At 39.5% G+C, this 12,217-nt stretch overlaps 1 protein-coding gene across 2 annotated transcripts in view; it reads right to left on the bottom strand.

The window, feature by feature from the left end:
• The window catches only part of CEP44 (centrosomal protein 44), a 744,696-nt gene that overhangs the window by 726,096 nt on the left and 6,383 nt on the right, over positions 1–12,217 (bottom strand). The gene's annotated exons all lie outside the window — the stretch shown is intronic.

Below are 12,217 nucleotides of genomic sequence, written 5' to 3'. Positions count from 1 at the left end.
ATACCACGTTACGGTAAGTACATAACTTATAAATCTCTTAAACTCCTCGCAAAAAGTAGTTGACAGCCCCAAATTGGCCTTATTACAATTATTTTAAGAGAGAAAGCAAAACATTTAGTAGTCACATATACATAAACATCACCTCACCTCACTTTCTACATGAATTTTAGCTCAAATCACTATTAAACACAATACTAGAACAGTAGAAAGTTAATAAACTGATAATATTGGGTGATCTTAACAGACTGGTTCAGCCCTCAAAAGGCACAGATGAGCAAACACCTAAACCTTAAAAACCTTAGACAAATCATAAATGATGTTACCATACCAAGCTCCCCAAAAGATAAATGTACTACCGTAGATAATGTAACCACTAGTATAGTCAGCAAATTAAAAGAAGTGGAAATCATGCCAGTATCACTAACTGACCACAGCTCAGTTTTAACGTGGTCCCCAAAAGTCACTAAGGTCCATCTCCAAACTACTTATACCCAAACATTTCCAGAATCATCAGAATCCATTTTAACAAATACATATAGCTTACAAACTTAACATCTACCTATGTTATGATCCTAGTTCTGCTTTAGCTATATTTTACAGCTTGCTTACACCAATTCAGGACCATCAGTTGCACTTGGCAAGAAAATAATCTCTAGAATCAGGCAACACTGGACCTGAGAAAACAAATCAGAAAGACAAGGTTTCATCATCACTACCCACTGAAGCTAGCAGTATCCCAGGCCTTCAAAAACAAGAAAAAATATAAAACTAAAATAATAAATGCATACATATCTATATGCGTAGCAATGAACTTTGTTGACTGTTCATTTTGCTGGCAATGTTAACTGCTGATTTGTGTTGCCAAACGTTTGCTTTATCGATTATTTGTTACTCTGAATGTCCACAATGTCAATAATGTTTAGGAGTGCATTTATGGGTTACGGTTAGCTAAGGGGCAAGTTTTATGGTCTATTTGTCAGTCAGCATGGTTAGAGCAGAAGATAGTTTTAGTGTAAATTATACATGTATGTGTGTGTGTGTGTATGTTCTGTGTTCAAGTGTCTATGTTACTGAAACTGTTAAGGAAAGTATTTTCTTAAGGTAATTTGCAGGGTTGTGTTTGGGACAAAGGCAGAGTTAGGATCTGCAGATATGAGTAAGTTGGAGCAGAGGAAGAAAGACACCCTTTGTTTATAATTCTTACAGTGTTCATTGCTATCTAGGCTGTTTACAGAAAGCTTGATATTGTTCAAGGTTTGCTTTGTCACGTTGTTGCATTGTCTTCTTTGTATATGTTATACACTATAAATAATTGTGCTTGACGTATTTATTATGTGTGTATGTTATAACTACAACAGATGGTAATGATTTAAGACGGCATAATTATGCCACCTTTGCAAAATTATTACTGTAATTGAACTTTAATGTGATTTCATTGCAAAGCTATTCTTAACAACTTGCTCTCTTGTGTTCTTTCCATACAAAATGTTTTTGTCTTTCAGCTCCAGTTTTTGCTGATAATGGACCTCAAATCAGTTAATTTACCTGGTTAAACAACAAATTAAATCTCCAGATGCATCTTTATTATTGTGTTCAAGTTTATTAACATCCTATTATTTGCGTCAGTGTGCAACTCAATATACTACAGTCCACACCGTGACATACTACAAAACAGTTTCATCACCAAGAAGTATGTATACCTTTGCAGCTACAAGATATATATACAAATGTATAAAATGCAATGAACAGCACTGTCACTTCATAGCAATAAGTTTTCCATTTCTGTTCCCAACTAGGTGTCTTCCGTGCAGAGCTTGAAGGCTCTCTCTGTGTTCATTTGAGTCTTCTCTGGGTGTTCCAGTTTCCTTCGATATTCCAAAGACATGCATTAAACAGACCACCAACTTCTAAATTATCCATGTCTGTCTGTGCACAACTGTGCAATACAGAAGAAAGGCAAGCAATCTATTTCTCATCCCTCATACCTTTGCCTAGAAAACTCCATGGATGGCAGAAACTATTCACAGGGTTGCTGTAAGTTAGTTGCGACTCCTAAGCAGGAATGGATACACTGGGCACCAGTTATTTTATCTTTTGACACAGTAAGTTAGAAAACAGATAAAATGAGCTCCGAAGAGAATGGCAAAATGTCTGGAGTACAAACGGTTAAAAGTGTAAATTAAAGTGCCTCCTACATGCTTATCTGAACAAGGATAATTATACAGCTGTCTTGTGTGCAGGTGAAAAATCAGTTACACAGCATTTAGCAAACCAACGATTAAATATGCCCCTAAAAGATCTCAAAAAAAAACAACTTGTGCTGTGGAATCTGGGAGCTGGTGATAGAAGCAGCTGACAGAATAAAACAGCTTCAGAAGCAAAGGAAGTAAAAGCAGAAGGCTGAAGCCACAGAGGAGGAAAGGAAGCATTACAGAGGAGGAAAAAAAAGTTCATTATGGACTGGTCATGGTGTCAGAGAAGGAAAAGCAGTGTGAGTGGGACTCTTCACCAGGTGAACATGTGCAACAGAGGTGAGATGTTGCCAATATAACCAAGTAGGACATGTATAAAAAAATGTCCACAGCGAACAGAATGTGGAACAAAACTTACACTAGCCAGTTAAGAGAGATGGCAACACTGTTGTGGTGAATAGTCATGAGACAACAGTTGCTACAAACTGCTAAAAGGGCCTGGACTCTATCCTAGCTGAGGGAAAATAATTTACTGCTAATACAGATACTCCATCTGGCATCATTATTATTAAACTTGCAGTTGTTACAAAGGGGCAATACTCAAGAGAGTGGTCCACTTCAGATAGGGCCAGGGAAGAGATGCCTTTTTAGGTGCTAGAAACCAGAAGTGTATTTAGGTACGTATGCATGTTTGCTGGGATAGTTTTCTGATCCCAATGGACCAATTTCAGTCAAAGCTCAGCTGAATAATATCAAAATGGAACAGAAGATTGAAAACAATAAAACATGGATAAAAGAAGAGATAAAGTATGCTTTAGTAAGCCTTGGCTTGGTTTGGCTTCAGATTGTAAGTGACTGCTGGAACAGAAAGGTTGCTGAAGACATTGCAGTGAACAGGGAGGTGTACCAAGAGAGGTTAAATTGCCTCAGAGAGGCATGTGTTTACACTGGTCATCTGATAAAGTCTTGCAGTGGAGAGACAAAAACGCGTGTGTTGTTAATTGCGTTAATGACAATTCCTTAATGTTTGTGTTTTCCACGTTTGTGCTTATTGAATAAACTGGCTTAATTCAGCACCTTGTGCTATCTGTGGCTCAGAGGTACCTTCTTCGTGTGGATTACAGGTGTTTCTTTTGGGTGCCTATCCTCTTTTGTTTGGTTTATAGATAAAAGATGAGAATAATAATTCAACAATTCCATAAGCCAGTACAAATACCATTATGCACATTAACAGGGAAAAGAAGGCAAGGAAACATGCAAGTAGCAATGTCTGACAATATCAAAATGGTACTGGACTTGCTAAGAGTTTCTTCAGGGGGAAAGTTATATTAACAACAAATCTGAATGCGAGACACAGCTGTCAAAACATACTAGACTACTAAAATGGATCACAAAGAAAGAGCTTACACGGTTACAGCTCTCAGATCCTCCTTACAAGACTAAAGTGAAGCAGCCAAAGAGGCTCCCAATTCTCAACGGCAAATGAAATGTTTATAATGAGACAAGGGGTTACTGTACAAAGAATGGATTCCTGAATGGATGGGGGCACAAGAAGTAGTAGTGCAACAGCTGGTAGTCTGAAGTGCTTACCATTGGACACTTCTGGCCATAGCCCACAATACTACTTTTTTGTGCCATATTGGCATAAGGTACACAAAAAGAGTGCTTATGCAGAAACTTTATTGGCTAGCTATTGCATAAGATGAAAGCTGATACTGCAAGATGGGAGAGTATGATGAAATGATTGGCAAGGCATGAAAAAAATGGCTTTGGTTCCATTGTCTGTTACTAAGGAACTGCACAAAGATTAAGAATGGACTTTGTGGGACCTTTCAGTACCCCAAGAACCATAGGTAAGAGAGAGGTATCTTGGTGGCAGTAGACTATACTACCAAGTACTTTTGCTGTAACAGTAAAAATGGCAAATGTTGGGCTATAAAGTTTCACCAGAGTGTGTTTTCCTTTGAAATACTGACAGCAGAAATGCTAATGTCATGTCATGTATGGTTACCTATTTGTGGAAACAATGTAGAGTAAGCAGTTAAAGACTTTCCTACCACCTACGAACAAATGGTCTAATGGAGAAATTTACCTTTCATCTTAAGACCATCTTAGGAACATCTGTAGGCCAGTTTAACCAGGAGTGGGGCAAGCACCTACTCCATATCCTCTTTGCATAAAGAGAGGTGCCCCAAGTATCCACAGGGTTTTTACTATTCAAGCTGTTTTATGGTCTGTGTATTTATTTAGTTTATCTATTGTGTTTGTTGAATGGGTGGCTGGGCTGGTCCTGGGACCCTTTTCAGCCACATGTCAAGAGGGCCCCAGAACGTATTGCATTATGACTGGCAGGAGGCTTTACAGGGAAAATGTTATCTTACATTTATGTATGGGCAGGTAGGACTTAAGCTCTGTCTTCACTAACAAAATAATACAGTCATACTTTTACTACAGTGTATCATGAACAGGAGTAATTAATTTAGAATGTACAAATCAGTAGTTGGATGTCATACTTTTTCCTGTGAAAGTCTCATGAAACTTAACCCATTACCCTTTATCATCTACACTGTCCTTTGTGCAAAACTAGACAGATTCAGCCTATATATACTTCCTAATTTTGCTGTTCTAGTCTATTAGGCATTCCTTCCAATTGCCTTGAAAAACAATTTTCTCTGCCAACACCAAAATGTATAATATCACTGCAGCTGTATCAGAGGAAAAGTAATGGAAAACATTTAAATGCATACAGTATTTGTACCTAAACACCAACTTCTCTTTCACTTTTAATTAATGTCATTTGCCTAACAGAAACACTCTCAGCTCTTTATATATTACATACTTTAAAGTGATTATACAAATATGACAAATGGTATGCATTAGTTAAATTTACACTACAAGAGCTTATGTAGATGGCACAGAAGGCTGACCATAATCACAACGACGACAATAGCAGCAAAAGGTTTGTTATGACCAGAGAGCTAGAACCTGAGTACACACAGTTAAACAAGAACTGGTGCTCTCACCATTTGTCTATTAGAATAAGCAGAACATGGAAGAGTCCTTTCACTGATGGATGGAAGGCAAGCAACACAAAATTATAACACCTTACTGAAGGGATACGACATTTCCTGCATGGACAAACTAACTGTTGCTATACGTGGTATACTACAGACTGCTAAGAGATGATCTGTGTCTGACATACAAGGCATCCTCCAACCTGTTACTGATGGATTTACATCTGGTAGAATTCTGTGACCAAGTTACATAAGCTATAGAGTTATGAGTGTCTTGTGGGGCAATATTCTTGGATCTAGCATAGGCGTTTGGCTCTCTTTCTTGCAAAGGAATTCACAGAGCACTAATAAAGATTGTATGCAATTCATACTTCATAAGGTGGATAATCAGATGGCTAACTGGTCCTGCCCAAACAGTAGTCAGACAAGAAGTTACTCGGAATAGAGAAGTGTCAGCTCTGGGGTGCCACAGGCATCTGTGTTAGGACCACTATTATATAAAATAGTATTTTCCACTATTCCAAAATTCAACTTCTGCTAGCTTAATAAACATGCAGACAGAGGTAAAATTGTTTTCACTTTTGTACAAGTAAAATTATTTAAAAAATGAACCACTACTTACCTGAGATGGCATTCTATGCTTTAGAAGAGGGTACTGGATTTAGCAGTGAGAAATTTAAGATTATGTATTTTTTCAACTGTATTACAAGGGAACCTACTATGCTTCTAGACATATTTAGCGGAGGTAAATGTCTATAAAGATCTTGGAGTTTTGATTAACAGGAGATTTTCTTTTGATGATCGTGTACACAAAATAGATAACATATGACTTAGATGGGTATCTTACTGAAAACATTTCTACTAAAAAGGAAAATTGTCAAATAAATTTATGTAAGACATGCAAGACATATTCTAGAGTACAGCGGTCCACTTTTATTATATACAAATAACTGAAAACGCAGAATCTGTTCAGAAACAATTTACTAAAAGAATATGCGGTGTAAACAAGTTTAATTGTGGTGCAAGGTTCAGGTGCAGGGCTAGCCACCCAATGATGTGAACACTGGCTCTACATGATGGTCATTCTTGATGTGACACCCATACTCCATGTACAAAATGGGAAAAAAGGGGTTGATGCTGATGTCAATATCTGAAATTATACATTACCAGAGTACATTAATATGAGCTTATACTGCATTAAAAAGTTAAAAAGTTAGAGCTATATCAAATCTAGAAATCTAACATCTACCAAGTTATTATAATGCACCATCCATCTATCCACAGCCCCTTTTTCCCACCCAAACAACCCTAAAATCCAACCTTCATATGAATTCATTTTAAACTACCATTCCACTAGTTAATCTCATTTAATTTCAAAACAAAACTCTACACTTAGAAACAAATTACCAGATCTCCTATACATAGCAACATTTCATTTTCTCACTTCTGCTAAGTTAACATATTCAGTTAGTCAACCTACTGCTAACTACTCTCAAAAGCCTCAGTACAAACACAAAGCTAACTTACACACAAACCCTATTTACATAACCCTTCAAACACCTTCATATCATGACATTAAAATATATATAACTGGCAACATACAATGATATTTGCATACCTTACTTTTATAAAGTAAAACTACTCTTCTACTCATCCCCTACTCCTACTTGTAAAAAGTAACACTGAATTATATTTTAGTGCTGTCAATCCTTACTCTGCAATATGATAACATATAATTTAACCTATGGCCAGATTATAATCCAATGTCAAACTCTCTCTCACACTCCTTACTCAAAAACTCTCTCTATTGCTCACATTAATAAATCTAGTGTAAATACATGGTGACAGAATCATGAAATGGTACCCACAAGCTCAGTCTCTCTCTCTCTATTTCAACATCGTGGTCTACGAATAACATTTGGTTATCCTCTGAAGTCTCTAGTAAATTACTACTGCTTTATCAACTGCAGACATGGGTCTAAGACAGGAGAGGGAGTACTAACATTGGTTAGTAAAGAAACAAACATAACTACTCGCAAAAAGTACAGCTGACAAGCCCCAAACTGGCCTTATTACAATCACTTTAAGAGAAAAAGCAAAATGTCCAGTAATCACATATACATCAACATCACCTCACCTTCTACACAAGTTTTACTTCAAAGCATTAAACACAATACTAGAACAGTCAAAGATCATAAACTGATAATATAGGGTGATATTAACAGACTGGTTCAACGGCACAGATGAACAAACACCTAAACCTTAAAAACCTTAGACAAATCATAAATGGTGATACCATACCATGCACCCCAAAAAATAAATGCGCTACCATAAATACTGTAACCACTGGTATAGTCAGACAATTAAAGAAAGTGCAAATTATGCCAGCATCATTGATTGACCATAGCTCAGTTTTAAAGTGGTCAGTAAAAGCCACTAAGATCGATCTCCAAACTACTCATACCCAAATATTTCCAGTACCCCAGCAATCATCCTGGGTTGCCAAGATCCTCATTTCTAATCATAGAGGAAGGACCCAGCTACCCTGTGAAAGAAACTACCTTATGATGCTTGTATCCATAACTTTGTCCTTTTGCTTACAACCCAAAGTTTGTGACTGTAGGTAATGGTCAGAAGGACTGCTAGTAAACAGAAAAGTCTTCGTAGGTTCATAGGTAGGTACTAGGCTATTGGCCCTAGGGCTTATATAAGCCTAGCCAAAAGGTACCCTGGCTTTCGCAACCCAAGAAAATTATTTTCCTGTGCCACTGTCGAGTAGAGCCACAGAAGTGATCCCTGGGGTGAATTTCCTATCTCCCATCCAATCATCAAGATTTTTCTTGAAGAGTGCTAATGAGAAGCTTTGTCTGATATAGATAGGTAGTTTGTTCCAGAGTATGGGAAGTCTCTGGGACAAGAATCTATCCCTCCAGCATGTTCTGTTTATTGTGCTGACAAGGTTTAGGTCCCTAGAGCGTGTAGCTCATAGGGATTGGGATTTCTTTAAGTGGAACATGTCTAAAAGCTCTGGGTTTGACATACCTTTGTGTGTTAAGCAGAGATCGCCTTTGAGTAGATGATATGCGACAAAGTAAAGCTGCAGTTTTTTGAGACGGTCTGCGTAGGGCATCTGTTTGAGGCCGGTAATCCTCTTTGTGAGGTATTTCTGCGGCCTTTCCAGTTGTTGTAGATGTTTTGTGAGGTACATACCAAAAGGGGCACTGTACTCTATAATGGGTCTAATGAGTGACGAGAAGAGAGAAACAATGACCTCTTTTTTCCTGGATGAGAAACCTTTTGTGATGAGATGTGCCACGCAGAAGGATTTACTGACTACTGTGGCAATGTGATTATCAAAGGAGAGATTACTGTCCACCTATATCCCAAGGTCTCTTATCAAACTTTCTGTGTTAAGTTCCATGATGATACGTTCCATAGCCTTGCAGACCAGGCTCGTTAGGCTAATGGGGTGGTAGTTTCCAGGGTCTGTGGTGGCTCCCCCTTTGTGGAGTGGGATAACCGTCGCTGTGCGCCATTCAGTGGGCACATAGCCTGAAGTGAGGCTACGACTGAACATGGTACTTAGGTGGGGTGCCAGTTTGTTCTGTAGTTCATGTATAACACAGCCTGGGATGTTGTCAGGTCCCATGGATGCTGTGTTCTTGGCTTTGGATAGTGTGTTTTTTTACCTGTGCAGCCATGATTACAGGAACTTTGCATTCTTCTGGTACAGAGATGGGCCCTTTAAGGGATGACAGGGGGGTAAAGTTATCACTGAACTTATCTGCTAGGATGTTGGCAATATCATTTGGTTCTGTATATTTAGTGCCATTGTGCTGTAACTCAGAGCAGATCTGAGTGTTGCCATTGAGATTCTTGACATAGCTAAAGAATGCTTTGTGGGTTGTCTTTAGAATCAGTGGCGATTTTGTTTTCGTAACTAGCTTTGGAGGATTTTATGAGGGATCTCAGCTTCTTACTGAGGCTGACCAGTGAGTTTCTCCAATCATGGGATTTTACTCTTTTTTGCAACAGTTTCTTTCTTCTGTTGTAGAGTTTGTTTATGGCAGGGGACCACCAGATTAGCTTCCTTTTTTTTGGAGGATAGCATCTTGGTTCTGTTAGGGATTGCACGATCCATGCACTCGTGTAATTGCTTATAAAGTGCATTTGTGTAGGATTCAACAATCACACCTCTAGTGTCCATCAGCATGGGTGTCGTGAAGTTTACCACTTCTGTCTTAAGAAGCGTGAAGTTGGCTTTGGAGAAATTTTTTACTGTGGTTTACCTAATGGGGGGTGGGGGAGGGATGTTTAGGGTGATTAGCTTGTGGTCGGATCTGATCAAAAAGGAATTGACCTCTGGTGTAGAGCACCGGTTGCCCACGTTGGTAACAACCAGGTCTAGGATACTGCTGCCCCTGGTGGGGGTGTGGATAAGTTGATCCAAGGCATTGGAATTCATGAATTCCAGAAAATGTTGAGCACAAAAGAGTTGCTACATGAGTAGTGTTCCCAGTTAATGGTGGGGTAGTTGAAATCGCCCATTATTAGGGTGTTAGGTTGTACCCTAATATTTTCCAGTGTATCAAGAAATGAGGAGTGGGAATCCTGGGGCATGGTGGAGGATCTGTAGCAAGCTACAATTTGGATTGCGGTCTTGCCCAGAGTTAATCGCACTTGGATAATCTCGGATGCATTATGCTGGGCAACTAGCCTGGAGGTGTGAATATCCTTAATGAATATGGACACGTCTCCGCCTTTAGTGTTTCAGTCCAGCTTAGCTGGCCGAAAGGTGTGGTATGAATTATAGCCTAGTAATGCAGGGGTACTCTCTGGAGTCTTGAACCAGGTCTCTGTCACTACACAGATGTCAATGTTCTCCATTTTAAGGAGTGCCTCGAGTGAGTGCATTTTGAGGTTTAGACTTCTAGCATTGAGTAGCAATACCCTCAGATTCTTCTTGCTTGTACCTGTTACGGTGGTGAATTTGTCATTTGAACCTTGCCTAAAAAAGGCATTATAGGGGTGGCAAGAGCTTTAGCCAGTATCCGGAATCCCAGATGCGACAGGTGCACGCCACCTCTGGCAAAGCATTGTGGTTTGTCGATCATGTCATCCCAGGCAGACAGATACTGGATCCCCTTAAAATGACAAAGCTTAGCCAATTGTTGAAGTCAATCATTTTGTCCTTGTACTGTGGCATCATTCTGGTTGACGGCAGGATGCTACTCAGGACTAGGGCCATACCTGCCTGGGCTACAAGATCGGACAGCTCCTCCATGTCCCTTTTCATGTAGTCCAGGGACGTACGTCTCAGGTTATTCACACCAACATGGACAATGAAAGAGTCATATTTGTACTTGTTGTGGAGTGACCTGAGTGCATGCGTTATGTGGCGGATCCTGGCACCCGACAGGCAGCTGACAGTAACTTTCTCTTTGTTTAGCCTGGTGAGTGGAACATCAGTGTGCCTGACTATAGAGTCACCTATGACTAGAGTGTTGGGTACATTGTTATGCCTTATGGGCTGTGGTTGAGTGGCACACTGAGTTTGTGGGCTATGTGTCATTTGGTCTATGACTCAGTTCTTTCTTCACCACCACTGTCCACTACAACATTTGCCAGTCACTCCAGTCATTCAAACATGAATTCACTGGTCAATCTTCCAGTCCTTCTACCTTTCCTCATTAATAAAACCTCAAAATACTTAAAACTCCTATATTTGAGGTAGCTGCTCCCCTTCATCTGCACAGAGAAAGCCATTCCTTTTTTTGATACAGAACCATGAGATCTCATTTTCAGATGCTGATCTTTACCCCACTCACTTCAGACTGAACAGCAAGCCACTTCAGTGCATAGTTTCTTGACAATATCCACTAACGGGACAACATTATTTGCAAACAACAAAGATACAACTTAACACCTCCCAAACTAGCTACTCTCCAGACTTTAGTTGTGCCTTCATTACTTGTTCATAAAAATCATGGAATAGAGAGGAAAAAATACATGCCCTTGGAGAACTTGCCCACTGTGAATGTAAGCAACACAATGCAGAATGTACAAATGCAAACTGCCATCTCAAATATAAGGAAAGAATGGTATGCAGCAGTAGCCCCAGGATGCCATAATTTTTCAACACCTTCCTACACAGCATTCTAAGATACATGGTCATACTCTTCCTTCAAGTTCACGAAAATGAATACAATACTGACAAAGTCACATGCTCCCCTCCAATACCTGAACTAAGACACAGAGATTATCTGCTCTTCCACAGTAAATACAAAATGTTCATTTGCACCTTCAGAATAGAGAAGCAACTAATGAACAAAGCCTGTAATCCAGCAACAAGACAAAGGCTTTCCAAGGAAGGCTGTGGAAGGTGATCCATGTACAACTGAAACACACCCTCCTGCCCCCTTCTTTTTGATAATGGGGTCCAAGTACCCTAATCTGCCAATCCGAAGATACTGTCCCAGTCCTACAAGCAACACTATAAAAAGGCACAGTAACCAAAGCACCAAAATTTCCACTGCCTTCAGTATTTCTATCCAGATCTCATCTGCCTCATCAAAGCAAAATTGCTTCTTCACTGCAGTGGCCTCATATAATGAAATGAATCCAATCCCAACAGCTATTTCTGGCCTGTCTCTTCGGAAGATAGCATAACCTCCAGACTCAGGACTTCTTCAGAAGTGTTCACATTCCACCTCTCAACAAAGTCTCAGTCAAGGGCAGTCTTTCTCTACCTTTGCAGACAGCAGCCTGAGCAATGTTCCTCCTCCTCATGAATCACTGCATGACTTGCCAGAACCACTTTAAGGCAGTGTAAAAGTAATTCTTCATGGCCCAGCTCCTCCCACACATAGACCTTCAACAAAGTAACTGCCACTGCTTTCCTATGTTTTATACATACTAGACAATTGTGGCTACCCATCACCTGAAACTGCATTGAATGCTTCTTTTTTTACCAAAATGTCCTAGTGTTACTGCCACAATATGCAATGACCA

The sequence above is a fragment of the Protopterus annectens genome, chromosome 2.part0 (genome assembly GCF_019279795.1).
Source record: "Protopterus annectens isolate FY-2018-M chromosome 2.part0, PAN1.0, whole genome shotgun sequence".
Classification (NCBI taxonomy): domain Eukaryota; kingdom Metazoa; phylum Chordata; order Ceratodontiformes; family Protopteridae; genus Protopterus; species Protopterus annectens.
The sequence above is the reverse complement of the archived record's forward strand: the minus strand, read 5'-3'. Positions and strand labels throughout refer to the sequence as shown.